Raw genomic sequence first — 14,545 nt, 5'->3', positions numbered from 1 at the left:
CGGCAGCAGCTACTAACGAAACAGGACAGACATTGTGACATTCTTTGTCAGTTCTTAGAGCTTACACAAAGTACCTCACTATCTCTAAATGAAGATACAGTACAAATTTGAAATAATTCTCTCAAAAACATGCCAATCAGGCAAATACTATGGATAACTTAACTTAAAAATATTCAGAAAGCCAACAGTAATATTAATCTCACACAAAGTCTTTAAAGGAATCATGACTGTATTATTTGGGAATGCTCTGGCTTTTTATCAATTACTTCACTATTTTAACCATAAGGTCACATCATTTTAGACCCAATGGAAACTTGAGCAATTATCTAGCTCAATACTAAGAGACAAAGGGCTTGTTCAATACAGAGCTAGGTAATGTTATTGTTGGTACCTATTCTAGCCACTAGAGCAGAGTCACTTCCTGTACGCTAGATTAAATCAACTGGAAGTGCATTTGGCAAGCAGATCACATGCCACACAATCTAGCAATATGCAGGTCTCACCACCATTGTGAATCTAGGACTTTCAGTATTCCAACAACTTGCATGTACTTCAGACCTCATACGACAGAGATGATCACTACATATATAAATAGCAATTCTATGTTCCAGAAAGGAAGAGGATACTAACTCATTGAAAGATGTCAATCATATGGTTATTATAATTTGAAGTGAAAAAAATCAACTTTTATAGCAATGGGATATAAATGGCAGGGCAGAGGAGATTGAAAGTAGACGTTGGGTCAGCCAGATTGCCCTATGATATGTGATATTAGTGGTGATAGACTGAACTTAGTTCCTCCTTAAATTCATTGGTTAGTGCCCTAAGTTCCCACAGGAAAGAACTGAAGATAGGATGTACAGCTGGTGTAGGAGAACACAGTCCTCCAAATGAAACAACTACTGTCTCCATCCAATCAGCTATGCTGCCTGAAAGAGAAGGAGAGACCATCTCTAGCTACGTTGGTGGCTGACCTCACAGCGAATAGGTGAGGAGGGTCAATGGACTTTCACCTGAGAATTTCTGACCAGACACTTCTTTCTGTACCTCCCAGCTCTGTGTAAACTACATTCTCTACCAATTATCCTGATTGCACAAAGCTTTGTGGTCTTGGAAAGTGCTAGAATACATCAGCTGAGGAAGGTTAACTGAATGGGTAGCATTCATCTACTGGCTACAGGGAAGCCACCATGCTAGGTGAAAACTTCCCAGTGCAGTTGCTTTGGAGCACTGTTCCTCCTGGAAGCAATTCTTTATCCAGGTTCTTTGGAAGAACCATATGTCTTGGTGATCCTTTAAGGAGGGCAAAACTGTGGTAATATATTGTGTCCCCCAATATATTGTGCATCCTAATAAACTTATCTGGGATCAGAGAACAGAACAGCCACTAGATAGACATAGAGACCAGAAAATGGTGGCACACACACCTTTAATCCTAGCATTCTGGAGAAAGAGATCCATCCAGATCTCTGTGAGTTCAAAGCCACACTGGAAACAGCCAGGCATGGTGACACGAGCCTTCAATCCTAGGAAGTGATGGCAGGAAGCAGAAAGGTATATAAGGCGTGAAAACCAGGAACTAGGGCCTGGTTAAGCTTTTAGGCTTTTAGTAGCAGTTCAGCTGAGATCCATTTGGATGAGGACTCAGAGGCTTTCAGTGTGAGGAAACAAAACCAACTGAGGAACTGGCAAGGTGAGGATGTGGCCTGTTCTTTTTCTCTGATCTTTCAGCGTTCACCCCAATACCTGGCTCTGTAGCTAGAGTTTTCTTGCCTGGCCCACAGTCAGGACAAATCTTTGTCACCCGCCAGTCCCACAGCCACTCAGACCCAAGTAAACACAGAGACTTATATTGGTTACAAACTGTATGGCCGTGGCAGGCTTCTTGCTAACTGTTCTTATAGCTTAAATTAATCCATTTCTATAAATCTATACCATGCCACATGGCTTGTGGCTTACCGGCATCTTTACATGCTGTTTGTCATCGTGGCGGCTGGCAGTGACTCTCTGACTCAGCCTTCCACTTCCCAGCTTTATTCTCCTCTTTGTCCCACCTATACTTCCTGCCTGGCCACGGGCCAATCAGTGATTTATTTATTGACCAATGCTGTGGGATGTTCTGTATGGCAAATGTGTTGCTAATTAGTCAATAAATAAAACACTGATTGGCCATTGGCTAGGCAGGAAGTGTAGGCGGGACAAGGAGGAGAATAAAGCTGGGAAGTGGAAGGCTGAGTCAGAGAGACACTGCCAGCCGCCATGATGAGAAACAGCATATGAAGATGCCGGTAAGCCACAAGCTACATGGCAAGGTATAGATTAATGGAAATGGATTAATTTAAGCTGTAAGAACAGTTAGCAAGAAGCCTACCACGGCCATACAGTTTGTAACCAATATAAGTCTCTGTGTTTACTTGGTCGGGTCTGAGAGGCTATGGGACTGGCAGGTGATAGAGATTTGTCCTGACTGTGGGCCAGGCAGGAAAACTCAAGCTACAGCAACACACTTGACATGTAGACAATCCCACAGCACTTCCCCCCCCCTTTTTGTTTTTCAAAAAGGAAGATTTTAACCTTAACAAAGTAAAATTACATATAATTTGGGAATTTGGGCATAGCTTCTCTTACTACTTCCTGCTGGAGGGGGGCACTGTATCTTATGGGGACACAAAGAACATTATAGGATTATGGAGTAGTCCATGAGGGTGTATCGTCTGAGCCAGTTGCCTTGAAATGGTTCTGGATGTTGGATCATCTGGGCCATAGTGTCATCGGAGACCTTTCAGGTGGTCTTGGCTGGTCAAACCTGATGTGTCTTAATCTGGAACAAATCCATAGCCTCTGGCTTTCTGTGGAAACAAAAGCAGAGCCTCCTTTCCAAAGCAACATATCCTTACATCCAAATTTTGAAGTCAAGGTACCTTTAAAATATACATTTTGGCATAACTCAACAGCTTTTGTAATCAAATGTTTTTCTTCAGTTACGAATATCAAAGAGAACATAATCCAGATTCTCTGTGTGGTAGCCATCTTTACGTGGCTTATTTTTTTATATTAGCTTGAGCCTATTGCTTTGAACTGCAGCCTTCTAAGCCTGAAATGGCACTGGCGCTGCTGGCTCCGCCCACTTTAGCTTCCCAACATGGCAGTGATACGTTTTCTGCCAGCTCTGGGAGCCATCAACTCTCAGAAATAGTGGGTCTATGTTTCTATCAAAGCAGCATGTAGCTCAGAAACCTCTTTTCGTTTTGTACTAGCAAGAGCTAAATCTACAACGCAACTTAATGAGCCACTTGCAGAGGCCTCATTCCCGCCATACTGCAGGTTGAGCACGCACGCCAGGAACCTGCCAGTAGCTCAAACCGGCAGCTACCGCTCAATTGAGAGAGACAATTAGGAAGCTGTTTTTAGCTCCATTTTAGAATCTTTTTTTCTCAGTTTTTAGGTGGAAACTCTTGCCAAAATGCTGGACGCCATTTGTAGCTAGAGTTTTCTTGCCTGGCCCACAGTCAGGACAAATCTTTGTCACCCGCTAGTCCCACAGCCACTCAGACCCAACCAAGTAAACACAGAGACTTATATTGGTTACAAACTGTATGGCCATGGCAGGCTTCTTGCTAACTGTTCTTAAAGCTTAAATTAATCCATTTCCATAAATCTATACCTTGCCACATGGCTTGTTGCTTACCGGCATCTTTGCATGCTGTTTGTCATCATGGCGGCTGGCAGTGTCTCTCTGACTCAGCCTTCCACTTCCCAGCTTTATTCTCCTCCTTGTCCCACCTATACTTCCTGCCTGGCCACTGGCCAATCAGTGATTTATTTATTGACCAATCAGCAACACACTTGACATACAGACCATCCCATAGCATGGCTCCAGGTTTGTTTTTATTAATAAGACCTTTTGAAATTCGTGTTACACAAGACAGTTGGAATTCTCAAAGGAGCAGGTGAGTAAGAGTAAATGAGGTCACAGAAGGTAAACCTGATCCCACACAACTAAGACCATGAATGAAAAAGAAAACAAAATGTATAATAAACTTATGAATAAAGGGGAGGAGAAAGAAAAAAGGTAGAGGGGACGGGGGGAGAGAAAGTAGAGGGGAGAGGGAAAGACACACCTGCATTCGCTTATCCCTTCTCTCCCTCCTTCCCCTGCTGTGGGATGGTCTGTATGTCAAGTGTGTTGCTGATTGGTCAATAAATAAATCACTGATTGGCCAGTGGCCAGGCAGGAAGTATAGGCGGGACAAGGAGGAGAATAAAGCTGGGAAGTGGAAGGCTGAGTCAGAGAGACACTGCCACCGCCATGACAAGCAGCATGTGAAGATGCTGGTAAGCCTCAAGTCATGTGGCAAGGAATAGATTAATGGAAATGGATTAATTTAAGCTGTAAGAACAGTTAGCAAGAAGCCTGCCACGGCCATACAGTTTGTAACCAATATAAGTCTCTGTGTTTACTTGGGTCTGAGCGGCTGTGGGACTGGCAGGTGAGAGAGATTTGTCCAGGCTGTGGGCCAGGCAGGAAAACTCTTGCTACCTTCCCCCCTCTTGTACTGTGTTGGGCACAACTGCAGGGTTCTCAGCTAGGATGAGAATTCTTCCCAGACACCAAAGACAATGAAGCCTTTTGGCACCTTGATCTTGGACATTTTAGCATCCAGTACTGTGTCAAAACTGATCTCTAGCCTTTATTTATCTGTCCTTGAGAAAGAATTTTCTTCATTGTCCAGAATGGTTGGAACTCACCATATAGACCAGACTATCCCTGAATTCATGATCTTCCTTCCCTGTCCTCCTAAATTCTGGGTTTAGAGGTATGCATCATAGTACTCAGAAAATTTCTATTTTTTTTTAAAGAAACGTTTGTTTTATTTGAATCAGGATCTAAACAAGGTCCACATACTGTACTTTAAAAAAAAATTGAGATTGTACTTTAATTACAACATATCTTCCTAAATATAACCTGTTGAGTCTATATGATATTGCATGCATGCATGTTTTCAGGGCTGACTGTCTGGGACTAGAGAACCAATTGGTGAGCTCTTCCCTGTGGAGAGCCACCTCTCCCACTCTCAGCTTTACTTAGTAGCCTGTAGTTCTCTTTTTAGGGTTGAGGCCTCTTGGGATTTTTTTCCCATACACTTTGGCATGCTTGTTTGTGTCCTCTTTGTTCAGCTCATGTTTGGGCAGTCGTGGTGGTAAAACTACAGATATAGCTTCTCATGTTACTAGGAGATACAATCCCACAGCCAAGTCCCTGATCCTCTGGCTCTTCCAATTTCTCAACCCCCTCTTCTGCAATGTTCCTGGAACCTTAGGTGCAGAGGTATTTTGTAGATATATCCATTGGACTGGGCTCCATATCCTTCTGTGGGATGTTCTGTATGCTGTGAATATGTGTTGCTCTGATTGGTTGATAAATAAAATACTAATTGGCCAGTAGCTAGGCAGAAAGTATAGGCAGGATAAGCAGATAAGGAGAATTCTGGGAGAGAAAGACTGAGTCAAGGAGAAGTCAGCCCGCCATCCAGGAAGCAGCAAGTAATGGCACACAGGTAAAGCCATGGAACACGTGGCGACATATAGATTAACAGAAATTGGCAGAGTTTACATGTAAGAGCTAGTCAGTGGTAGGCCTGAGCTAATGGCTGAGCAGTTTTAATTAATATAAGCTTCTGAGTGATTATTTTATAAGAGGCTGTGGGATCTGTGGGGCTGGGCAGGACCAGAGAAAACTTCAGCTACATATCTCTTCATTTTGATGGGCTGTAGTTTTTTTGTAGTGAACTCTTTCTGTTGGGAAGAAAAGTTCTGTTGATGAGGGGCGGTGATTACACTTATCTTTCAGTATAAGGACAAATGTTTATACGTTGTTGTTGGGAATTATGCTGATTTAGAAAATTAGTTGTAGAGTCCCCTGCAATAATCATGATTTCACTAGCATGGATGAATTAGCAAGGTTTCCAGTACCAGACATGATATTCCTCTTATTGACTGGGAATTAAGTCCAATTATAGAGCAGTTGTTTACCTACAAGGTACCATGTGAGGTTGCTATGCCATGCTGGGCCCTGATGACCATAGGCATCACAGCTGCTTTAGTATTATTGGTTGCCTGGAATCTTTGGAAGCTTGTATGATGCCTTCTGGTGCCATGAAAGCTAGTTCTCAGGGACGGAGTGCCCTGATCATTTTCAGATCAGGGGCCTTTGGGGCCTGTTTCTGAAGTACATGGTATCTTCAGCAATAGGTACTTACTCTCTACCTCTGGTGTGTAACCAAGGGCAAGAGCAAAACACTATATGTTTTGGGAGTCTCTTAGATTGCCTTGGCCAACAACTCAAAATACTGCTTCTCATGTCCTATATTGGGGTTTTGTTACATGATATCTGATTCTTGGAGGGAGTGCCATCAGTCCAGATGAGAAAAGTTCATTAAAACTGTGTATGTATGTAAAAAAAAACATACATATATGCTTATATACTGAATTATGTACATAATAGGGTTGTGGGGTTTTTTTTAACCTTGTTCCCTCCTCTTCCTGTGTTTAACTCACTCCCCCTTTCCTGAGGATGCTCTACCCTTTTCCTTTCCCCTATCACATCACTTGTATCCTGCTATTCCCCTTCAAGCAATCCAATCTGTGTTATTTAGTTGTGTCATCCTGGACTGAAACACTAGAATATGTAGAAGACGTGGACATCCACTCATTGATTTAACAAGAATTTAGCCAATACCTACTATGTGGCATTTACTTAAAACACATACATGGCGTTGAAATGAGTGGGGCATAGACCTGCTCAGTAGGCAGACAGCAAGGCACACAGTCAACAATGGCAATTATGCAAAAATTGTTTTTGAAGTTAATTATAGATTGCTCTTGGATATGTAGGGAAGTGAGCAGAGGCTTCACCTGGCAGCTCAGGCATGTGGCTTCAAGGAGGTTTCTTAGTCAGTGATCTCTCAAGAACAGACTGATTATTTACATTTATAAACTTTAACTGAGATTAAAACACAAATCAAATCAACACTATATATTTTTTGCTTCAGTGTAATGAAATAAACCATGCTAATGAGATATACCACAGCAACCGACATTCTGTAAGATTAAAGAAAGTGTAATCACATCACCATCAACTCTGTTCAGGGGGTCAGTAGTCTTTTTCTGTAATAGGTCTGATGGTAAATAGTATAGGCTTTGCAGGTCCTTTTGTCTCTACTGCTAATAATAATCACCCTTTCCATTGTAGTGTGAGACCAGCCATAGACAATACATAAAAGAATTAGCATGCTTTGTCCCAACAAGACTTTATTTGCAAAGACAGATGACAGACAAGACATGTAGGATATTATTACAGTTATGTAATTAGCAATAATTTCAACCATTATTTTGAAAGATTTTTCCTATTTGTCTTTGAAATGCACCCTTTTGCTAAAGTCAAAAAAGGTGTGTGCCATATAGTTTCATATGCACTTTGTCATAAAAATAGATGACATCTGTGAACACTTAATTGTTCAAGATATTCTATCTGTTGAATCATGTCACTGGCAAAAGAGGCCTAAGCTGCAAACTACTATGTTGTGAGGCTGACTTTCATTCAGGTAAGTTTGGTGTGTGTTTGTGTGTGTGTGTGTGTGTGTGTGTCCGTCCGTGTCCAGTCTAAAATATAAATTACTCACTCTCTCAAAGCCTCGGGAAGCAAAAGAGTGAGGTGAGATAGGATAATTTTTCATTTACGTTTGTTGTTCTAGGTTCTATATTAAGAACTTGGGAAAGGAAGACATGCACACACACACGCACACACACACACCCTGCCCTCAAAAATCTTCCATCTTTGTGGTTTCAGGGGGATGTACTATTAGTTTTCTTAGTGAACACCAAATGTGCTGTCTACTTTCTCAAGAAACCATTTTAACTTTTCTCCAAAGCACCTGTTTTAGAGCAGCTACAATGTCAGTCCCTTCTGATGACGAAGGGCGAGGGAGGCTTTTAGTGGTGGGCTATAATTTCATCATAATTCAAATGTTGCCCGTTCAATTTTCAATCTCATAACTCCACAGTTCTTTTCCTTCAATTAGCAAAATAAATCACTGCAGAGCAGAGCTGACAACTGGAAACTTCCAACTTGAGTCATCCATCTCCTTTTCCAGAGGGAACCTTGACATTCTCTTCTCACAGGTCTTAATGTCCTCTCCCTCAGCACACCACTGAAGTTGTTTTCCAAAACACTAAAGAACCAAGGATAGAGGAAAATTGTAGGGTAAGACCTACAGGTAGAATATTATTATCTTGGGAGACAACTAGCTGAGGGATTCGCTTTGCTCTCTTTAATACAGAAATAAAGCACTAACCTGAAACTCTCATTCATCAGCAGCACAGATGCCCCTCTGCCTTCCCTTTTGATGTATATTTGTGTATGAAAGCTTCACTTTCTTTGTTCCAGTGAGTGGGGGAGTTCTGTCCTTTCAGCACAAAGAACCTACTTTCACTTGCTTTATTGAAATGGATATTTATCCCAGTGAGGATGGCCCATATTTGTTTCTGGGTCTTCCTCTCTCCATACACAAATCTCCTGGTTCTATCTGTTTTCTTTCTCTCTTTACTCGAAGTCCACATGGCACGCTTCCAGTTGTGTTTATCCACTCCAGCTAATTGACAGTCACAGAAGTGCAAGTAACGTGGCGTACGATTGTGAGAGATGTCTGTTTGGCTCTTTAATTAAGGAGTCGGTCACAGGTGCATACAGTTACAACAAAATTAATTGATAGCTTTCTATCGCACCGCTTTAGCCCACTGCTATTTGATGTTTGCAAACACAACTATTAGATTTGTCTTATCTTGCATATAGGGATTATTTCTCATTTTCTTCCAACAGAGGTTAGGACAGGTTGCTCTAAGTATTAAGAAAATATATCAAAGCAGTAAAGATAATTCCACTAAGGGGGAAACAAAGTGAAATGTTTATTTATGAAACATTTTATCACCGCTCAGAAGCACAATGAGAAGCCCTTTATGTTTCAGGATACACTGCAAGTTTCCTGAGCGTCAAAAATCATTGCTACCCAAGCCAAACAGCTTCCTGGGAAGTCTGTGTGTTTATTTTCCAGTGATACTTGGGAGTTACACATATTTACAGCAGCCAACTGGAATGTTGCAGAGCTAAATTTTATTCATCATCAGTTTTCACTTTTTTTTTTCTGCGTTTTTATCTGAGTACCAGCAAGGCTCCTTCCTCATACCAATTCATAGTGTCGCTCTCCTCCTGGGAAAATCTAAATGGACCTCTGATACTGGGTTTTCTGCTTCCTAAAAATAGCTGGAGGAAGAAGACATCTAAGACTCAGTTCCCTTATGAGGGAATTTGGAAGGTGCAACATGCAAGGGTGGATGGAGGGAGACTCCCTGAATCTTCCTTGCTGTTTACAGCCTGTGTGTTCTGGGCTAGTAAGTGGCTTAGCACCTCTGTTTCTTGATGTCTTATAGGCGAAGGGGAATAACTGAGATGATGAAATGACTTAGTGCAGGACGATGTTAGGATGGCACATGCAGAGTAACTGTTACTTTTCATAGACTTCTGACTTGAGCAGCTGCCGTCAACCGTTTCCATCTTAGTTTTGCCAGTGTCCTTTTGGATAATAGTTCTGATTAGTTAATTATTTAAATGCCATGAAAATATTAATAATTTTCCTGTTGTTACTCTGAAGATTTCCTAGTGTGCAGACATCTGCATGTTCTGTTTGTAGGGATGTGGCAACTATTAACCACTAGTTGCTATGAAGAATAGGTCATTTCTAATGCCACCTCTTTCTTATTATTTCTCCCCCCCCCCCAACTGCTTTCCTGCCTGTGGGTTACTGTAATGTGGCAGGTGGTGAAAACAGGTGAAGCCAAGGACTTACTACGTATGTGAAAGGGATGCTCCTTTATCCTGAAAGACTCAATAGCCCCAAACTACTTGTCTTAGTCATTTAACAGAAATTTTAACACTTTATGATTAAAAAAAAAAGGCCAGTTAAATATACACATATTTAACTCTTAGGAGAAATTCCACTGGTTCGGGAAGTGAGGATACACTGAGGGAGATTGCATGGTCAGATTAGTTACTCACTTAGAGAAGGGTAGAGTGTTAAGGGAGAATGAGACTGAAGCAAAAGATTGGATTAGGACAGAAGGGGCTTGCTTATTATGCCTTTAGGATTGCAAAGTGTTTAATTCTGACTGCTGGGCCTGAGCAAGCCTCCACTGGCAGATTTGCTCAGGAAGGTATTTACTTGGTGTGTGTGTGTGTGTGTGTGTGTGTGTGTGTGTGTGTGTGTGTGTGTCCACACAAACAGATAAAGACACTGAGCAATATAAAATCATATTTGATATAGCAACACAAGAGATATTAGGACATTAAATCTGTCATCAGCTTTAAGGACTGGATTTAGTGTCTAGAACAGACTCTTAAAGGTCAGGAGCTTGGCAAACTCAGGGATGGAGTTAGAGCTAAGGAATAAGGGAAGACAGGGTAGAGAACAGGACTGCACAATAAACAGATGATCCTATTACATTTCTTCAGCATTTTTTGAGACAAAGTCTCATTATACTGTCTAGTCAATTCATAATATTCTTACCTCAGTCTCCAAGTTCTGAGATTATATGCATACCCACCCAACCTTGCTAAAGATTTTAGGCCTATTAATGTTATCTGTAGGACAAGGCTGACCTGATAACCTCACAGTATGCACAGAAAAGTTACATCATCATGTTTATTATAAATAGGACATTGGTACCACCTCTACCACACACCTCAATACTCAGAGAATTATCTCAGAAGAGGGAGTAGAAAGAATTTAGGAGCCTGAAGATGAGGAATACTGTAACATGCTGTGCTTTGGACATGACATGGTCAGTGCATTCATGAATTCCCAGCAGTGATAGCTATCTGAACAAGGTCAATCCAGTCAAAATTCCATCATGGATGGAGGATAGGCTCACAACAGCTGAGGATCTATTGAAAACTGAAGGCTTCTCTGGTAGGGAGAGTCACTCTCACACTCTCCTTTGGAGACTGTGGCCACTGAGAGGTTACCCCGGCTGCACTGAATGGCTCTATACATGTATAAGGGTTGGAGAATTTCTCTTTTCCAGGAATAAGAGCCCTGATACATTATCCAACCCCAAGTAGTCAATCCTAAACACTTATACACAGAACAACACAAAATGGACTAAGTAGTGTGTGTGTGTGTGTGTGTGTGTGTGTGTGTGTGTGTGTGTGTGTGTATGCGTCCGTGTGTGTAAAACAGTAATAATTATGAAATAAGAGCTCATGAGTTTGAGATGGAATGGGGGAAGGCAAGGTAGACATTGGAGGTGGTAGAGAGAAGGGTGGAAATTATGTAAATAGATTACTTGTATAAAATTCTCAAAAAATAAAACATTTAAATTTTAAAAGAGGCCAGAAAATTTATTTTAAAAGAAAATACAATAAAGCTAGAAGAAAAGTTAATATAGACAATGAACATATGTCTAGTTTCTAGTGGTGAACTTTACCAGTACAAAAAGGAAATTTTCATCAGGATTCCTCCAAAGGAAACATGATTCTGGTAAGGGAAACAGTGTTATGTGATCACCTTTATGTGTGATAAAAGTGAAAATGTCCTCAGTGTCCCTAGGGCTACTCCTGCTAATGATTGTTGTTTCTTATTATGTTTTTATTATGTTCCCTAATGATGTCAGTGCTGTTCTCATGAGAAAATGCAGTAAAAGTAATCATTATTATACCAAGACAATGTGTTATAAGTATGCAGCTTGCTTGACCTCAGAATAAAATTACGGTATCTAGAATAATCTGTGGATCATATATCTTCATGAATATTGTTTCCTGAAATGAATCCTTGAGACTGGGACACCAGAGTGTTCAAGGTCAATATTATTTGACCAAAAAAAAAAAAAAAACCATGTAGACTATGAAAATTCAACACTGCAATTTTAAAGTGAAGTTCATGTTTGACACTGAAAGTAATATAAACAACACTTAAAATATGCTTTTGAAAATAAGCCATGTTGTTTTTGCTTGGAAGAGGGCCAAGTCAATGACAAGAAGGGTTGAGATCGTCTTAAAATATTTTTCACCCTCTGCCTCAACAAGTAGACATATAATGGAAATGAATTCCAAAGTAGCATTTACCATTATCCCAACCTTTTCATAGACATAATATCAAGCTGTATCTATAAGCATGTCACATCTTTGACAATTAACTCCAGGTGAAAGAAAGATTAATTGGCAAAATGAATACATAGAAATCTGAATTTGACCTGTTACACACAGGTGTTGGATATAAGCCAATTACTGCTGGAGAACTTCTGCCAGGTTCACAATTTGAGTTTTGAACAGTTGATCTTAGGCTACTATTCCTAACAATAACTAAAAAGCCAGATCAATTATATATTGAGATATTTTCCAATACATGGAAATGGAACCATTGAATTAATGTAGAAGTGAATCCTCCAGTATATTTTATCAGTTATTGGGGTGACATATAAATGTTCAAAAGCTTATTCGGGTCATTTTTTCAAATAGCTCCGAGATCGTGTCTACAAGTTGTGCCTAGAGTGTTATCGACATGGTGATTCCATATAAACATTGAGCAGTCCCGCTGTCATATGGCATTTCAACAAGCCATGAAGGTTCTTAGGCCATTCCTGCTCACAATGTCACCACCATTCCTCATTGCCACTGCCAGCATCCTACAAATCATCTCACATGCTTTAGAGTCTAAATCTTTGTTGATTAAAAAAAAGAAACTTCGTGATAAATTGTGGATTTCAAAATCTGAGGTTCATTTATTCTTTGTGGAATGTTACCTTGAGAAACTTCAACTTGCAATGTATAAAGAGCTTACCAGAACAAACTTTAGAAGGAATTGAATACACATTCACTTCCTTCAGTTTGGAAAATAGCTTGTGACTATGCTTTAAAATACAAACAAGATTCTACATTAGGCAAAGAGTTAAAAGAAAACAGATAAAGTATCAATAGTGAGTACCTGTCAGTGAATGTGTGTCTTAAAAATAATTCTGAGTATGACGACTTCACCAATATTTTTGAACTTGAGTTTTAAAATCAGATGTTCTATATAAAGCAAATAGGCTTTGTAAAAACAAAAGACCAATAAACCAACAAACCAGAATAAAAAAGATAACAAAACACGAGAGACATACATATACTATGTAAACACAAAATCAGAAACCATAATATACAAACAAATGACCAGTGAGATAAAAAATGCCCAAACAAAGCAATATGAGGTCAAAAAAAAGTTACAAAAATATCATTGAGTTTGTTTAGTATTGGCTATCTACTGCTGGACATGGAGCCTACCCTTGAATGTGATTAATATATCCATTGATATTTCATTGAGAAAACTGTTTTTTTCTTTCCAAGTGAGTGTCAATTGCAGATAGCTTCCTGGTTGAGAGGTGGATCCTGTGTTCACTTCCCCTTCTAAGCACTGGGACCCCATCTGGCTTGAACCTGTGTAGACCTTGTGTGTGTTTCCACAGTATCTTAATGTGTTTTGTTTGTTATTTGCCTCTATTCTATAGTTTCTTCTTTTAAATAAAGGGGCTATACAATGAAAAACTTCAGCATTTGTTTTCCAGTAGGGTTATGAAGTAAAATACAAGGGATATTCTAAATCACCTTCTGAAAAAGTCTTTATAATAATTGCTGATGAAGCACAGAAAAGACTAGAAGTATGCATGTGTAAAGAAGATTGAGAAATATATAAAAATACATCTATTATAAATTAAGCATGTTTTATTAAAAATCAGATGTACTATATGGAAAAATGTGCTCAATTAAAAAAACAATTCCAACCTGAAAGATAAAGGAAGCACATTTATATTGTTAAGCCAAGAAAAATAGAAATTTCCTTTCTGAGAGTTCAATAGACATCTAAATTCCTTATGCACATTCTCTGGGGTTACATCATAAGAATAAAATCCCAGAATATGCATTATTTCTTATCTAAAAGACAATATTTAGTTCCTTCTGTAAGGATTCATTGTACTCGAGTTTTCTGATCAAATCAGGAATGTTTTATTAACAACTTTGCACAAAATTAGTGCAACTTAAATTTTATTAAAATTAGCTTTTAATGAAAAATAGAGTTATTTTATTCTCTGAACCAAACCTCTAGTTACCTTGGAATCATGCAAGGTCTTTCTTTTTTTTTTTTTTTTTTTTTTTTTTTTTTTGGTTTTTTTGAGACAGGGTTTCTCTGTGTAGCTTTGCCCCTTTCCTGGAACTCACTTGGTAGCCCAGGCTGGCCTCGAACTCACAGAGATCCGCCTGGCTCTGCCTCCCGAGTGCTGGGATTAAAGGCGTGCGCCACCACCGCCCGGCGCAAGGTCTTTCTAATGGGTACCCAAGTGTATGTAACTTAAGCATGGATTAAGAATCAATCTCTAGATTGTACTCTTATGCACGGTGCTTTCTATAATTGTCTCGGTGTGGGGGTGTTGATGGAGAGCCACATCCTTGCCACCACCTCCC

The sequence above is a fragment of the Peromyscus californicus genome, unplaced genomic scaffold (assembly GCF_007827085.1).
Source record: "Peromyscus californicus insignis strain IS unplaced genomic scaffold, ASM782708v3 Scaffold_12__1_contigs__length_115047231, whole genome shotgun sequence".
Lineage (NCBI taxonomy): Eukaryota > Metazoa > Chordata > Mammalia > Rodentia > Cricetidae > Peromyscus > Peromyscus californicus.
The sequence above is the reverse complement of the archived record's forward strand: the minus strand, read 5'-3'. Positions refer to the sequence as shown.